The 18,767-nt window shown below is 35.6% G+C and overlaps 1 non-coding gene across 1 annotated transcript; it reads left to right on the top strand.

Annotated features, from left to right (window-relative positions):
* The first annotated feature begins 1,227 nt into the window (after nt 1-1,227).
* LOC120364207 (U1 spliceosomal RNA) lies at nt 1,228-1,391 on the top strand. The gene has a single exon (XR_005579543.1). It is a non-coding gene; the product is annotated as a U1 spliceosomal RNA (small nuclear RNA).
* Nucleotides 1,392-18,767: the final 17,376 nt, after the last annotated feature.

Below are 18,767 nucleotides of genomic sequence, written 5' to 3'. Positions count from 1 at the left end.
GTGAATCTGTGTAAACAAAAAAGAGACTGGAGTGAATTAATTATTTAAAGTGTTGCAAGAAAACAAAAACAAAAACAAAAAACCTCACCAAACTAGAATTCTGTAACCTGTGAAATAATTGCTTAAAAAATGAAGGAGAAATTACAGACTTCCTCAGACAAACCACACTAAGGAAATTATTGTGCCAGGAGATAGATCAGACTTTCCAAAATGTTAAAAAATTTATCTAGAGAAAGGAAAACTATGTCTATAGATAAAAATAACTGATTCTATACAGTAATTTAAAAACATCAGAGAAGGAATAAATGAAGATAAAATAAAAAGGCTTATTTTTCTTCTTTATGGAACAGTACAGTGTGTTCAAAATGGTAATAGCAACAATATATATGATTATGAATGTTTATGCCTCTTTCTATGTATATATATACACTTATGTCTAGATAAAAAAAATTACACCAATAATATGAAAGATGAGAATGAAATTACAATTATTTTTATAGGATAATTACACTAACCATCAAGTGGCATACTGTTATTTGAAAGTGGATTTAGATTATTTGTAAATGTATATTACAAAATGTATGGCAAATACTAAAAAAAGTTTCTTAAAAGTATAACTAATATAATAAGAAAAAAGAAAACTGGAATTATATGACATACTCAAAACCACAAATAAAAGTAATAGAAGAAAATAATTATTAAAAAGAACAAGGGAACAAATAAAAAACAGCAAAAATATGATAGGAATTAATTCAAGTATGTCATTAATCAGTTTAAACTTAATGGTCTAAATACATCAATGAAAAGATAGAGATTGTAAGATTAGGTTATAATCCTAGACCCATGTATATGCTAAGTACAAAAAACCTATTTAAAATATAAAGGCAGATATTAACTAAAATTGAAAATATAGAGAAAAGTATATTATTCAAATACCAATTATAAGAACACAAGAATACTTTTATTAACTTCCCAAAGAGTAGCCATCAGATAAAAAGTTATCAGGGTTACAGAGGTATATTACATAAAGATAAAGGAATCAGTTCTTCAAGAAGACATAGCAAACCTTTGTGTGTATGTCCCCTTCTTTCCTTTTTTTATAGGTTCAGCACCAATATGGGCTGCTATTATATAATGAAATTAGCTCCTTACAGCTGAAATAGGTATATAAATTTAGAATAGTCCATTGACCTCTCTAGGCCTCATTGTACTTAAAAGGTAAATATTATACTTACCTGGCAGGGGAAATACCATGATCACGAAGGTGGTTTTCCCAGGGCGAGGCTTATCCATTGCACTCTGGATGTGCTGACCCCTGCAATTTCCCCAAATGTGGGAAACTCGACTGCATAATTTGTGGTAGTGGGGGAGTGCATTCGCCCTTTCCCCTGGTCAAAAAAAAAAAAAGAAAAAAATTAAATATTAAGAAATGATTAGATTCAGTTATATCATGAACTAGAAATGAGTTAATCTATAAGTATTAATGGATGTTTTGTTTATCAGCTCTTTTTAAACTAAAAGCTTTAAAAGCCATATCTAAGAGTAATCAACTGTGGACATACTCTCATAGAAAACATTAAAGGAAGAAAATATAAAGCTTATCTAAATCAAGGATATGTGATTAGCTAGTTCACTTGGAAGGTAACCCCAGAAAGAAGTGAAGGAGTCAGGAAAGGGGCACAGGGAAGGAATAAAAACCAATAAAGACTGTGTAAAGAAAATGTAATACATATACAAATGGACTAATTTCAGCCACGAAAAAGAAAATCCTGTCATTTGGGGAAAAATCCTGGAGGATATTATGTTACGTGAAACAAGTCAGGTACATAAAGACAAATACCACATGATGTCTTTCATGTGTGGAATCTAAAATAGTTGATCTCCTTTAAGTAGAGGATACAATAATGGTTACCAAGGCCTGGGATGGTTTGAGCAGGTTAAGGAGATGTTGATCAAAGAATACTAAATTTCAGTTAGGTAAGAGGAATGAGTTTAAAACATCTATTGTACAACATGGTAACCACAGTTTACAATATATTGTATTTTTGAAAAATGTGAAGGGAGTACTCTTACTGCAATAATAACTGTGAGGTAATGCACAATTTAATTATAGATTTAGTCATTATTCAATGTATTCCTATTTCAAAACACCATGTTGTACAAAATAAGTACATGTAACTTTATTTATTTATCAATTACAAAAGTCATTTTTTAAAAAAACAGTAATGTGTCTATGAACAGGTTACTACTTACAAAAATGTCTACCATGAAGCATATTTGATGGGAGACACTGGGCCAATGTGGAGAACTATTGCAGAAGCTCTTAATATATGGCAGACATTGTTTAAGTAAATTTTTTAAAATGTAAATTTTATTTTGTATATTTAAAACACAATGTATATATACATATGTTACATAATTATAAGTAGTATATATATTACATATATAAAACACACACACACATGTGTTTACTTATTTTGTGGAGAAAATTAACATATTCATCAACAAATATAGTTGCCCACTTTTCCCCCCATGACAAGAGCAGCCATAATCTATTTATTCGGCAATAATTATTTTACCTTACCTACCCAATGAGAATCATATAAATATTATTCCTCTCATCCAGATGAAGGAACTCAGGTACATATGGTTCAACTGACATTCGATATCACACAGGCAGTAAGTGACTGAATCAGAATTTACCTTCTAGCAGTGTGGTTCTGATCTTGTCTTACCCATCTTGTCTTACCGCCACTGAGCAATATTTGCCTTAATCATATTTTTGAAGTGTATTTAATCTCACTACTTATAAGCTATTTTCCCCCAAATAAACACCACTGCAAAACTGCTGAGTTTCTGATAATATATTTATAACCCATGACAACTCAGGACAATGTCAACTTCTGTTTCACATGAAATTCACACAAATTTGTAGGTCAAAACACAAAAGTATAAATTAAGAAGTGGCTTGTCGATAAGACAAAAAATTGTCCTCTAAAACTCAGTACCAGAAAAAAAGCAAGAGCCAAAACCATTATCCTCGAACTATTTATTTATGTCATTTTTTAAAAATTACTTTTCTTCTTTTTTTGTTTTATCCTGCTTAAAATTAAAGTGTCTTTAATTTGATTCTCTAGATTGCTTTGCCCTCTTACTTGTGTTGATATTGTGTGTATTTTAATTCCATTGTTGGTAAACTATGACTTGCAAAATTAAATATATCTTTATGTAAAATTTCATATGCAACAATCATAAGAAAGAAATGTTAATGATTTTGCTAAAAATTCTGGATATCATTTGTCTTATTGCATTTTGCATTTTAGCCAGCTATATTTTATTTGTTTTATTTTGCATACATTTCTTTTCATATATGCAGTCCCACACACATGATATTAATTTTCTCTAAGTGGGGATTAGACTAGTAATTAAAGTATGTAACCACGTGGCTTTCTGGATTTATATATACTTATATTTAAATCTCAGTTCAACAATCAGTAGATATGTAACATTAGGCAAATTTAAAATGGAATATATACATGTATACAAATACATATAAATTGAGATCAAAATACTATGTTTACCTCTGAATTCCCAGAAATAAAGATGTATTTTCTTATGATAGAAACTCAACAAATGGCTGGATATGGTGGCTCACACCTGTAATCTCAGCACTTTGGGAGGCTGAGGCGGGTGGATCACTTGAAGTCAGAAGTTCAAGACCATCCTGGCCAACATGATGACACTCCATCTCTACTAAAAATACAAACATTAACCAGGCATTATGGCAGGTACCTGTAATCCTAGCTACTCAGGAAACTGAGGCAGGAGAATTGCTTGAAACCAGAAGGAGGAGGTTTCAGTGAACCAAAATCATGTCACTGCATTCCAACCTGGGAAACAGAGCAAGACCATCTCAAAACAAACAACCAATCAAAACAAACGAACAAACAAACAAACCAGAAATTCAACAAATGTTTATTAAACATTGAGTTATTACAGAATTTGTCATTAAAAAGCTGAAAGATAATTTGAAAAAAATTTTCTAATGGAGTTGTTTAAAGTATTACTTTTCAAATGGAGATTTCAACAAAGCTCAGAAGATAAAGAATTCCATTAATTTCTTTGGATATAAACCCAAGGAACATTTACCCCTGAACTTAAAGTTTGTTTGTTTGTTTGTTTTTAAAGAATACATTAAATCTCAGAAATGCACTCTTAAGCACAACTTGAAATAAAATGTAATATTATGAATTTATTCCCTCTTTACAACTAAAATCAAGACTTGGGAATCTTCAGGTACTCGGAATAATTTATTTGTGTTAATTTCAATGATTTATATGCAGATTTTTACAATCCTCCTGTGGATAGATAGGTTAAGGACCATGTAGCACAAGGCACTGGAAAATAAGTAAAAGCTATAATTCACTTCTACGATAATATTCTCCTCATTTGGCCTTGCAGATAGAAGACAATCAGCATGTGAATCTTTGGAATAAAAAGCTTATGGTACTTATATTTACCTCTTCTCCTAGACCATGGTTGCCCATTGCCTCTCTCTTGCATCCTGGAGAGCTGTGGGAGTAAAGTTAAGTCTCAGAATATCATATCAGGTTAGTAGAGCAGATCTGATGCCAGTGCAGCAATGACATTGTTAGATTAGGCTCTGACATTGTATAACTACTTATCCTGCTCAAACTCCATTATCTCTGTTCTTCTAAGTTGCACAGATTTTTCTAATATCCATGGTTCTTCCCTGAGAACATGGGTCAATGAAGTAATTTCTCTGGTCTCTGTATTTGCTTTTAAGAATCAGAAGAAGGGAGATAATGTATGTTTGGCTCAACTCTTTCAGAGCATTTGGAGATACTGGCTTAATAAATGAAAAAAGAAAACTTTCTTCTTTCTAGGTCATCTTGACCAGCATAAAATTATTTTTGATTCGTGACACATGTTGAGCCAAAATACACTTGCTATAAGAATGATAAACATTAAAGTGACCTTGGCTCTTCTTTTACTAAGGAAACCATCTGTAGAGGAAAATTGCATATGCAGACTGAAATCAACTTTGACATCTTTTCTTTCCTTAAATTCAAATTTAGATAATCACAAACTTTAAAAACAAATATTTTATGCTTTTGAAATTTGTTAACAGCACCATTCTGTGCATCCGCCTAAATATTTTCTACACAGCAGTCAGCCATTTTATTTCAAACTTTGTATACTATATTTTATTGAGCACAAAGAACCCAAACTATTCTCAAATAACAAAATGATATACAATCTATTCGTATGCTAGCCCAGTTAACTTTAGCTAATGAGAATAAAGATCCAAAAGTATTTTCAAACAGTGAAATAATATACAATCTATTTTTATGCTAGCCCAATTAACTTTGGCTGGGAATATCTTTCCAGTGTTAAAGACTATAGCCCTTAAAAACACATGTTGTTGCTTTAACATGACCACAAAAATGTTGCTATCAAATTATAAAGCCACTGGTCTATATCCCACAATCTCTTTGATTCTTATTATGAGATTATTCTTGTGTAAAATTCTGCCAGATGGCTGAGGGATTCAAAAAGATGTCCAGCTTATAGTATATAGTTTCCTGTTGACTGTTGTTGAGGAAAAGAGTATATTTTGCCATGTAAAATCATCCTATTGTTTCAGAAACTTAGATATATCTTTTCCTACAAAATTTAAATAAAAAGCAAAACATACCTCCTAATTTTAAGTAATATTTATTAATCACTTTATGCTGTAATATATACCTCTTGTTAAAATAATAAAAATGTAAGATAATTTTTTAAAAATAAAATATATGTATCAACTAAATATAAGTAATGTTTTTAGAAGGCAGGGAATTTAAAATGACTTAAATATCTGATATAATCTTTTAGACAATACATCAGCAAATTCTAAGAATTTATGCTGCAACAGTTAAAATAATATCATTAGTTGGGGAAGCAGCCTTTGCTATTACTTTTAATGGAAGCTGTATTAGGGTTCACTAAATGAAAAAGACACTATACTAATTAAATGAACAGCAACAAATGTAATGTAAGGATTTGGTAATAAATATTTGAAAGTAGGCAGAGGCCAAAAAGAATACCAAGATAACACTAAAATGCTAACTGCAGAGAGTGGCTTTTGCCTCTAGTTTGGGGAGTAAAGTGACAATGTTAGAATTATTGAATGTAAGAGCTTGGATGAAAAATTGCCTGGAGGTGGATACAGACCTCTAAATAACAAGTGCTACGTGGTTGGTTCCAGTGCCTCTAAGAGAGTGTTATGTAGTTAATTCTTCAAGTGCTGGTAAGTAACTGGATATGCAAATCAGTCAACACTGGAACTAACTGTTACAGTCAATAAAAAAACTAACGAGAAAAGGCAAATCCTATTTTACCTCTTTGGCCTTCTCATCTCCTTCTGGTACTCCATATTGGAAGAGCCAAACAGAAAGCTAACTGACAAAGCAGAAATATATTAATAATTCACCGAGTTCCCTAGTATCCCAATCAGTGTAGAGGATGTGGGTTTGGATTTGATCTTAGAGTAATAGTTTAATAATCTTCAAATAAACTGTAATTTAAAAAAGCACATACTTCATTATAGTGGTTTTCTATAAATTTAATCCTTTTTCTTTCTTCCCAAATGCAGCTGAATTAGTTCAGTCTTCATCAGTACTGTTTTAGAAAGCATAAAAGCCTAATTGGTCTCTTTATTTCTTCTCACCATTTCTGATCCATTCTCCATGCCAGTGTCAAATGCCAGAGTAATCATTACAAAACATATGTCTATCAATATTATGTCTCTGCTCATATAATTCCATGACACAACTTTACCATCAATCTGTGTACCCTTGCCAAATGTGTATGTTTCATTTCAGTTCATAACTCAGCATTTGATTTGCTCTTAATCTACACTCCAGTCATATTAAGCCATTGTTTTCATGCTGCACGCCCCCACAGGTTTTCTATATGTTCTTTCTGAAATGCATTTCTTCTCTTTCTGTCCCTTAACTTACATGCTTTCAGCCTCAGTTTAATGGTCAGCTCCAGAAAATCTAACTACAGTCATAGGTTGCTTAAGAACTGGGATACATTCTGAGAAATGCATCATTAAGGGGATTCCGTTTTTGGGCAAACATAGATTTTACTTACACATCTAGTTAGTATAGTCTAATACACACCTATGCTATATGGTACAGCCTATTGCTTCTATGCTACAAACCCATACAGCATGTTACTATATCAAATACTGTAAGCAACTATAACACAATAGTAAGTATTTATGTATCTAAACATAGAAATGGTCGTGCTGTACAATAAATGGTAAAATAAAAGTATATTACTAAGATTTAAAAAATTGTACACACATATAGAATACATACAATAAATGGATCTTGCAGGACTGGACATTGTTTTGGGTGTGTCAGTGTGTAAGATGTAAGGGAATGTGAAATCCAAGGGTTTTATTGTACAGCACAATAGGTTGTATAAACACTGTATACTTAACACTAAATTTATTTTAAACATTTTTTAAATAATAGATTAACCTTTACTTCTATAGCATATTTACTGTATAAACTTTTTAATGTTTATAATTTTTAAACTTTTGAACTCTGTAATAATACAGCTTAAAACACACACATTGTACAGGTGTAAAATTATTTTTTCTTTAATTATTCTATACTGTTTTTCTATTTTTTAATTTTTTTTTCTTCTTAAAATTTCTTGTTAAAAACTAAGACAAATTTATACACATATGCCTAGGCCTACACAGGGTCAAGATCTTCAGTATCACTGTCTTACACCTCCATATCTTGTATCACTGGTCTTCAGAGACAATAACACACATTGAGATTTTATTTCCTGTAATAATGGTGCCTTCTCCTGGAATATCTACTGAAGGACCTGACTGAGGCTTTTCTTGAGGGGGTGAACTCTTTGCAGAATATGATCATGGTGGTTTGTTTGATTTCTTTCTTTGAATCATAGATTTGGTTATAAGCAGATAATATGGCATAAATAATCCTATTAATGAAAAACTTTCTGTGTTGGGGTCCATATTTTATAACTTTTAAGGAAGCTGATGAGTACTACAAAAACTTCTTCTAAACAATTCACTGTGGATTTTATCAGGGGTTTTTATTTTTCTTCTCTTGTAGTTTCCTTTTCTCTTCTGCAGCACAGCATTCCTTTTCCAGTTCTGGTAACTATCATTAGTCAATTCCTCAGGAATCAACTAGAGATGCTCCTGAATGTCATCCTTATCCACACCTGAATTAAAGTTGCTTGCCATTTCAATCACAGCTTTGTTGACTTTTGCAACCTCCTCATCCTTGGAAAATCCTTGACATCATAGACAAACCCCTTAAGTGTCTTCTTTCAGATACCATTTATACACTCCTTGATGACATTAATCTAAACCTAAGCAAGGCTCTTGATGTAGTCATAGATGTAGTAATCCTTTCAGAATTACCTCAGTATCTTTGCAGTGTCTTCTTCAATTGCAGAAATAGCCTGGGCAAAGAGACTCCTCAGGTAGTAGAATTAAATGCTGTTGTAACTCCTTGATGCATTGGTTGGATCAAAGAGGGGATATTTAGAGGGAGAAGCACCACTTTGATATTGAGATAGTGATAGCCAATTAAGGAAACATGTAGGAATATTATTAGCAGTAAGCAAAATCTTGAAGGGTGTGTTTTCCTCTAAACAATACTCTATTTTGCCATGACAACAATTGAGGAAAGTGTCTTGGAAGAGGAACTGGGTCATCTCACGACTTGTTATTGCTCCTATAGCCGACAGTGTGTGTTTATTTGTATGCTTGAAGGTCCTGGGTTTGCACAGTGCCAGATCACAAAGGGTTTGAACTTGTACCCTAAACATTGCCCCCAAGCAAGACTGTTACCCTGTTCTTAAAAGGCTTGACACCTGACATTGACTTGGCCTCCTTATGTATGAATGTCTTTTTCAGCATCCATTTCCAGAATAGGGAGCCTTCAAGCATATTGAAGATTTGCTCTGGCAAGTAAATTTACTCCACAATTAGCTTATCTAGGGTTTCTAAAATTTTCCAGCTGCCTTAACATCAGCATTCCCAGACTCAGCACTCACTTTTGCATTATGTAATGAATAATGGTTCTTGAATTGTTTTAAACCACAAAGAGCTAGCAATAAATTTAACATCTGACATTATAGACAGATCCAGCCTTTTTTTTTTCAACATAACAAACTTTTGCTTTGGCCATGATACTCAGGATGCTGACAAGGATATAGTTCCATGTCTAGTTTTCAATCCAGGTCATTAGAAGTTTCTCTATATCTTATAGAGGTCCTTTTTGAAGTTGTATTATTCTTCTTGCTTTCAATGAAGAAGTTGCTTTAACAGCCTCTGTCACTGTGTTTTGTTTTTGAATATTACAGCTATAGTGGAATGGTATATACCTGGCTAGTGAGCAACAATAATTTCTAATTTTTTATCTTCATAATTTCTAATCAATTTAATTTTATTTCCAGGTCAATCACTAGATGTGGCCTCTAACTAGCAATATTAGGTAGGATTTTGTCCACTTAGAGGCCATTATGAACAAAACAACAGAGACTAAATTTAGTGCAAGAAAGAATAATTCAAATGAGAAATGCAGTAAACACAATATGTATGAGGCTGCACTGGTATAATGGGACACACTTTACAGTAAACTTTTTTGTAAAGTAGAAGGAGTGTACACTAAAATAATGATAAAAGTATAGTATAGTAAATACATAAACCAATAATGTAGTCATTTACTATCAGTATCAAGTATTATGCAGTGCACAGAATTATGTATGACTTACAACACAGTATGTTCATTTACACCAATATAACCACAAACATGTGAATAATGCATTTCACTAAGATACTATCTTGGCCACAATGCCAGTAGATGACAGGAATTTTTCAGCTTCACTGTAATCTTATGAGACCGCCATTGGATATACAGTTCATCCTTGACCAAAAGATAGTTATGCAGCAAATAAACTAAAATTTCAGACTATCTAGTACTCTGTCTTAGTCAGCTCTATGTACTCTAACAAAATACCATAGAATGAGTAGTTTAAACAACAGACATTTATTTCTCACAGTTCTGGAAGCTGGGAAGTCCAAAATCATGGTATTGACTTATTCAGTTTCTGGTGATGGCCTTCTTTTGGCTTGCAGTCTGCAGTCTTTTCCGGTGACCTCACATGGTACAAAAAGAGGGAGGGGAGGGAAAAAGAAGAGTGGGAGAGTGACTGGGGAGAGAAAGGGGAAGTGGTAGGGAAAAGGGAAGGGTGAGGATGAAGGCAAGGGTGAGGGTGAGGGAGTGGGCAGCTGCCCATGCCCTGGCATTTCTTCTTGTCTTCTTATAAGGCCACTAATTACATAATTGAGACCCCACTCATTATTTTGCGTCAACCTAATTACCTCCCAAAGGCTACCCACCTAAATACAAATACACTGGGGATTAGGCTTCAATACGTGAATTAGGAGGAAACACAAATAATTAGCCCATGGGAGGAAACACAATATTTAGCCTATAGTACATTTTTTATTATAATGTACTACATATTTTCTCTCACATAGCATAAAGGTATTTCACAGCCCACAAAATTTAAGGTACAAAGTTTGTTTTCAGTTTTTTATGACTTAGAGAAAGTTAATTTAATCAGGTCCACTTAAAACATTCATTTTGGTAGTTTCTCAGTCATTAGGATTTAAATTTAGCCAAGCTCAATATTTTATGTCCCTTCATTGATCTTATTCTAAGTGTAAGAACCAGGTAACAGAGAGAGTGATGGATTTAGTCTCTATTCACCAATAATTTCTAGTTCTTACTTGATTATATCATATTCCCTACCGAGATGCAAAATTTTGCCTTGGTCTTTATTCACCTAAATTCATCCCCACTGAAGCAGACATATTTGCAAATAACTCTGGTTACTTGTGGCAACTGTGAAGCAGCATTGCACCTATCATACCCTTACATCAAACCTCCTTCATCTTAAACCATATCAAAAATAAAAATAAAACCAAAATGACTGGCCGCATTGAGAGACTATTTCTTCTAGAATTACATATGTCCACCTTTCATGATAGCATGCAGGGCTGATTCTGTTGTTTTCCTGTGCTGTGGTGTTTCCAGATGTTTTGATGCTTTTGCCAAACTTGTGGATCTACATTTGGAAAATGAAATATAGATTTCATTTTCTATAAATGAAATCCCTTTTAGACTTTGTCCTTTAAATTTTTATTAAGGTATTCCATGCTCATGTAACAGGATTTGGCCCAAGGTGAACTTAGTTATCTAACACCTAATGATTTTGTCTTTTCTCCATTGTCTTATGTATATTTGTCTTAATCTGCCCAAGTAAAAAAGCTTCAGTAGATGGGGAGAAAAGAAAGTTCATCCAATATTAATAAAAATGTTTTATTTTCATAGTTCATATTTGAAACTTGCAAGCCTCTAGAAGGCAATAGCTTTATTCTGTTGTTTCAGTCACAGGCATTCCTGAGGCAATAGCTGCTTTGTTCCTTGTAGTAAAGGGGAAATCTTTGTGAAAATTATGCTTGTTGGTATGAAGTAATAAGAAATGCATTGATAGGGAAAACACCTGCTCCCTACAGCTTATACTGTGAGCTCTGTTGTCAAAATATGATGACTCCCTCCTTGTTCTCTCCCTCATTCCTAATCTGATAGGTGACTTTGGAAAGGAAACTGGGCTTAGACCTCTCAGCCCCTTCCTCAATCTTTCTTTACTAGAAAGGAGTATGTCATAAACTGGCTGAAATAAACTGTTCTCTATTTCTCCTAACATTAACTTTAAAGAAGCAGCTTTTTTTTCTGGTTCAGGCTGGACTGGATTTATCTATCCTACTCTGTAATTCAACATGAGTCTACACATAGTAGGCACTCAAAAAAATGCTGATGGCTGCACCACCACAGTTAAAATGTTTAAAAACCCCCGTCTCTATTAAGAATAATTAAAAAAAAGGTGTTGTGGCAATCCCCTGTAATCCCAGCTACTTGGGAGGCTGAGGCAAGAGAATTGCATAAATCCAGGAGTCAGAGGTTACAGTGAGCCGCCAATGCACTCTAGTCTGAGCAACAGAGGGGGACTCTGTCTAAAACAAACAACAAAAACCCAGGTGTCTGAAAATAATCCCAGGTGTCTGAAAATAGGTGTGTGTGAGAATGTGTGTATGTGTGTGGGTATATGGGTAAACATGTATATGTGTGTTTGTGCAGGTGTGTCTGTGTATGTATTCAAGAAAGTGCTAGGTTTTCACTGGCAAGCAGATGTGTGTCACACTGAAGGAATTTTTAAGCAACTTAGAGACATATAAAACAAAGAGAAAAAAAAAATATGCTCAACTTCTTAATTATTTTTCTCTTTGATTTTACATTTGTTATTTCTGTTCTAACTTATAATATTAGAAAATAGAGTTGTACTGGAAAATAAGGTTAAATAGGTTTAATTTAACACCTCACTAACCACATTTTACAAAATAAATTGTGATAAGTCAATTCAGTCTTTGCAATAAGATGCAGAGTTCCAGAATGGATTCTAAGGATAAGGATTTTTTTTTAAATTAGCCAGTTAGAACTAATCACCCCCAATTGAGATTAGCCCTTGCCAAAAGACTGGCATTCACTTTAGTTCTGATAATTAAAAAAAAAAAATTGAAAAGACCAGATTTAAATGATAGCATGGAAACAAAGCAGTATGAGTTATAAAGAGAGAGATTTTTGTACCTTTTTAAATTTGCTTTCTTTTAATTATAAAATTTATATAAATTGACTTTAAGAATTACCATCAATATAGAACTATTGAGAAGACTGAAATGTAAACTAAAAAAATTTGAATGACTCCTTTATATAACTTTTGTTCAATAATACTACTTTGTATTAGTCCATTTTCACACTGCCAGAAAAGATCCTACCTGAGACTGGGTAATTTACAAATGCCAGATATAGCTGATGGGGAGAAAGGCAGTAAACCACATTGCCATGTATGTACCTATGGAACAATCTTGCATGTTCTTCACATGTACTCCAAAGGAAACCTAAAACGCAATTATATATATATATATATATATATATATATATATATATATATACACACATATATATAAAGGTTTAATTGACTCATAGTTCTGTATGGCTGAGGGAACCTCAGGAAACTTACAGTCATGGTGGAAGGCAAAGGGGAAGCAGGTACCTTCTTCACAAGGCGGGAGGACAAAGAGTGCCTGAAGGGGGGACTGCCAGTTTTAAAACCATCAGCTCTCTTGAGCACTCGCTCACCATCATGAGACCAGCAGGGGGCAAAACCTCCCCATGATCCAATCACCTTCTACCAGGTCTCTCCCTTGACACATGGGGATTAAAATTTGGTAATAGATTCGTGTGTGACACAGAGCCAAACCATATTGTACTTTCTTCAGTCATAAATATTAACTTTATTTTTGCAGAGACATCACCATACATTAATATAAGCATGAACACACACACACACACACACACACACACACACACACACTGAACGCTTGTATTGCTTGTATAAGAGTTGGTGTATATATTTGTATTATTTTCCTTGAATAGTATTATATTTTATACATCTTTAAAAACAAGTATCTACTCTGGTTATATAATATTTCATTAAAAAATTATATTTAATGATAAAATAGTCTATAGTGATGTATAAATTATAATGAATTCGTTCATAATAAATTATTAACTAAATTATATATAAAATTAGTTTATAATAAATTATAAACTAATTTTGCATCAACACTGATGCAAAATTAGTTTAAAATATTTTTATATTATGAATAATCCTAAAATAAACATTCTTATAAATATACATTATACATGTAGCTATGTGTGTGTATATGTGTGTGTGTGTGTGTGTGTGTGTGTGTGTGTGTGTTTCTGTACATTTTCTGAGAAGAACTTAGACAATTGGAGAAATTGCAGTTTTAAATTTTATAATTATTTTCTTTTTATTAATTGTACTTTAGGTTCTGGAGTACATGTGCAGATCATGCAGATTGTTGCACAGGTACATACATGACAAGGTGGTTTGCTGCCTCCATTCCCTCATCATCTATATCTGGCATTTTTCCCATGATATCCCTCCCCACCCTCCTCACCTCCCTCTGTCCCACCCCTCTCCCCCCTCACAACTGACTCCAGTATGTGATGCTCCACTCCCTGTGACCACATGTTTTCATTGTTCAACACCTGCCTATGAGTGAGAACATATAGTATTTGATTTTCTGTTCTTGTGTCAGTTTGCTGAAAATGATGATTTCCAGATTCATCTAAGTCCCTACAAAGGACACGAACTTATCCTTTATCATGGCTGCATAGTATTCCATGGTGTATATGTGCCACATTTTCTTTGTCCAGTCTATCATTGGGCATCTGGGTCGGTTCCAGGTCTTTGCTATCATAAACCATGCCATGGTGAACATATGTGTGCATGTGTCTTTATAGCAGAACAATTTATAATCCTTTGGGTATATACCCAGTAATGGGATTCCTGGGTCAAATGGAATTTCTACTTCTAGATCCTTGAGGAATCACCACACTGTCTTTCACAATGATTGAACTAATTTACACTCCCACCAACAGTGTAGAAGTGTTCCTATTCCTCCATATCATCTCCAGCATCTGTTGCCTCCAGATTTTTTAAGGATTGCCATTTTAACTGTCATGAGATAATATCTCAATGTGGTTTTGATTTGCATTTCTCTAATGACCAATGATGATGGGTATTTTTTCATATGTTTTTTGGCCTCATATATGCCTTCTTTTGAGAAGTGTCTATTCATGTCCTTTGCCCATTTTTGAATGGGTTTATTTGTTTTTTTCTTGTAAATCTGCTTTAGTTCTTTGTAGATCATAATTACTTTCAAACGACATTTTTAAAAAAAGTTTTACTACTGTGCACCACCTAAGACAACATAAGGATAGATTTTTGCTGAACCCTGGAAGGTAGTGGTTTAAATCTATAGTTTTAAGTACATTTTGCAAAACCGATAATGGTGTAATGTTTGAATTTACTAACCCTAATTTTTAAGCATGTTTGTCATATTTTGTAAATTCTTTTTTTTTTTTTTTCTTGAGACACAGTCTTGCTCTGTTGCCCTGGCTGGAATACAGTAACACAATCTTGGCTCACTAAAACCTCTGGTTCAAGCAATTCTTCTGGTTCAGCCTCCAGAGTACCTGAAACTACAGGTGCGTGCCACCATGCCTGGCTAAATTTTGTATTTATAGTAGAGACGGGGTTTCTCTATGTTGGCCAAGCTGATCTCGAACTCTTAACTTCAGGTGATGCTCCCTCCTCAGCCTCCCATTGTCCACGTTGGGACAGGAGCTCCCTCAGTGATGCTGCAACTGCCCAAGCCATGGCTGCTGACCCGGGCATCCTGGCACTCAGAGCCTGGGTGCAGGCAGGAGCTCCACCTTCCCTCTTGCAGCTGCCACCACTCAAGTCATAGCTGCAGATCCAGGCATACCACTCCCTAAGGCAGGCAGGAGCCCTGTCCTTCCAGGTGCAGCTGCAACTGCCCAAACCATGCCTGTGGACCCAGGCATCTCTGCACTCTTGGGGGCCCAGGAAGATCCCTCTGCTCTTGCAGCTCAGAGGTGCCTTCTCTCACTGCTTGGCTTCTCCCCATTGTCAGCACCTGCTCCAGTCTTGGAGCAATGTGAGGCCGAGCCTGGGTGCTGGTGTAGCCTGGCCAGGGGTGCACACACTTGGGGAAGTGCTGACATGCCAGCCCTCTTGTTACCTTGGCCTCTTGCAGACTTTGAGTGCCAAAAAGAATTAGAGGGACTCTGAGGGGAGCTAAGGACTTCCCAGTGCTGGAGTGCAGATGCCCTTTGGCACCTACAGCATGGGTGCTATGAATGGCTGCAGGAGGCAGAAAGATTTCTGGGCAGAAGTGGTTCCAGATGAGGCTCCACCTTTAGGCTAGGGAGGGTCTGAGAGCTGGGTGTCAAGTTGCCACTCCCAAGGGCCAGAGTGGGAACTTCTGGTGCCTTTTTGGGGCTTGCCCATGACTGCCTGTGGACCAAACAGTGTGTACTTTCTCCCCTCTGATGCCAATAAAAGTCCCAGGCTCAGTCAGAGCTGAGCAGACATCTGGACGTCCAGCTGCAGAGAGGAGCCACCCACTCCAGGACCTCTTTTTGCTGAGAGCTGGGGAGATAAATGGATAACCTTTTCTTCAGAGAGAAACCACCCACTCCAGCACCTCCTCTCTGCCAAGAGCTGCAGTGACAACAGGATGATCTGCATGCAAAGAGGAGCTTCCCACCTCAGCGTCTCCTCTCTGCTAGGAGCTGAACACTCACTGGGACACCCTGGCTGCAGAAAGGAGCTATCCACTGCAGGTCCCTTCAAGCTGTTCTATCACTCAATAAAGCACCTCTTCATCTTGCTTACCTTCCACTTATCTGCATACCTCATTCTTCCTGGTCATGGGACAAGAACTCAGGACCCACTGAATGGCAAGTCTAAAAGAACTGTAACATAAACAGGGCTAAAACATGCCGCTTTCTTGTCATGTTTCTGGCAAAAAGAAGATAAAAACTGTGGCCTTTTGGGGAGCCCAGACCTGGAGGCTCCTTGAGCCAGGGCGGCATCTTTCTCAGCATCTCCATGCTTCTGGGCTCAATTGCATTTCCTGGTGTTAGTCAGCTTTTGGTCTGCCTGTTCCAGCTGCAGTCTTGCAGAGAGATAGTAGCCATGCCGGCACCTGGAGCCGCTCACCCCATGGCAGCAGCCAGTGTGTGACTGTGCAGTGGCCAGATCCCATGCTCACTCACATACCCCTTGCCACTCCACATCTGACTCATAGACATGACACAGTCATGGAGGCAGGTGTGACTTGCAGGCATGACATGCCCCTGACTGCTCCATTTATTTACAGTCACTCCTCCCTTGAAGTTGTGGGAGCCAAGCCGGTAGCATGAGCTGAACACAGCCTGCCAGGCTGAGTGGGTGGAATGAGCCCATTGGGCTTCAGCAAAACTCAGGCAAAGGTACCACCAGCCACAAGTTTCTGGCCAGAAAAGCAATGCCCCAAAGAACCTGTAAAAATTGTGTCCCATTTTCTGGAGAGCGTTATCCATGGCCTTGTCTCATCTTTGGCACAACATGACAGAGAGAAGAAGAAGGAATTAAAAGTATGGTTTCTTCATGGTGAGACTGGTCCTAACATTTAGAAAATGCAGGTGTGGGAATGTGGCCCTTAAGATTGGCCAGCTCCATGGCTATGGCAGAGAGACAGGCATTCGTGTTCCCTTGGCTGACTGCCTCAGCATCCAGACAACCCTGGAGCCCAAGCATTTCTCAGGTGTTCATGATTCCCGGGGCTTTGAAAAACAGAAGGCTTTCAAGGTCAAGTAGGAAAAATTGTGGGCCTAATTTGAAAGTGGCAAGGATGCCAATATCCATCTAAACATTTATCATCAAGTAAAACAGGAATAGAGATAATTCAGCAAGGCCAACATACCAGAACCTTGAAGGGACCCCTTAAGAACTTTAGGACTGAATTTGACATTCCAGAGGGCTATATTTAAGAGACTTATCTTACTGTCTAAAGAGTTTACAAAGCTTTTGTGTACATTATGAAGAAAAAGCACAGCAACAGGAAAAACACAAAAGCAAAATTTAAAGAAAGAGAAAACAATTCTCATCTGGGATCAGCATCTTGACATAGCCAGTCTCTTGGGAAAATGGAAGACTTTTCCTGGGAAAGTGTTAGAGTGTTTCTTGGAAGCCATCCAGCCACTATACTTTACCGGCCTTCACTAGACCACCGTTATTAGCTCCTGTCAAGGACAGTCATGGTGCCTCAGAACTACACTTTCCCATACCAAGTGGGAGGCCAAAACATTCCCATCTCAGCTTGTGACTTGTCAGGGCAAACCAGGCTTTCTCTGTACAAATTATTAAACCATCTTATAATTGGGTCGTTTCTTTTCTTATTATTGTTGAGAGCTCTTTACATATTTTAAATATAAGTCCTTTATCAGATGTATGATACACAGTTATTTTTTCCCCATATGTGGCATGACTTCTGGTTCTCTTAAGAGAGTCTTTCAATTAGCAGAATTTTTTAAATTTTGATAAAATCCAATTAATCTGTTTTTTCTCTTATAGCTTATGCTGATAGCATTACATCTAAGAAAGACAGAAGACATAATTATTTGTCTAACTCAAACTCTAATATTTTTTCAATTTTTTCTGTTTTCTAACCTTTATGTTTATAATGAAATTTGAACAATTTTTATATATAATGCAACATAAGGAAAGTTCTTTTCTAGATAATTATCTAATTATTCCTGTATCAAAGAAATAGCTGAATTGCTGTCAGATTCTCTTTCACATTCCTATAACTCTACTCATGGACTCTGTTGTGTGTTCCTCTTTTCAATTTGTGTATCCTGATGAAAGTATCTCTGTTTTTATTTAGGATACCATAATAAAAGTTCTTGAAGACAACTAGTGTGCTGTTCAATTTTGCTCTTTTTTAAAAAGCATTTATTGGAACAGCTTTATTAATATACACTTCACATATCATAGAATTCATACATTTAAAGTATGTATTCCAATAACTATTAGTAGATTCACCACCATAATAATTTTTAAATGCTCTAATTCTGCAAACATTTTAATTTTTAAAAAAGTAATATTTATCTGTCACTCTTTAATTTCTCTAC

The sequence above is a fragment of the Saimiri boliviensis genome, chromosome 2, assembly GCF_048565385.1.
Source record: "Saimiri boliviensis isolate mSaiBol1 chromosome 2, mSaiBol1.pri, whole genome shotgun sequence".
In the NCBI taxonomy this organism is placed as follows: domain Eukaryota; kingdom Metazoa; phylum Chordata; class Mammalia; order Primates; family Cebidae; genus Saimiri; species Saimiri boliviensis.
Note: the sequence above shows the minus strand (reverse complement) of the source record. Positions and strands in the feature narration are given on the sequence as shown.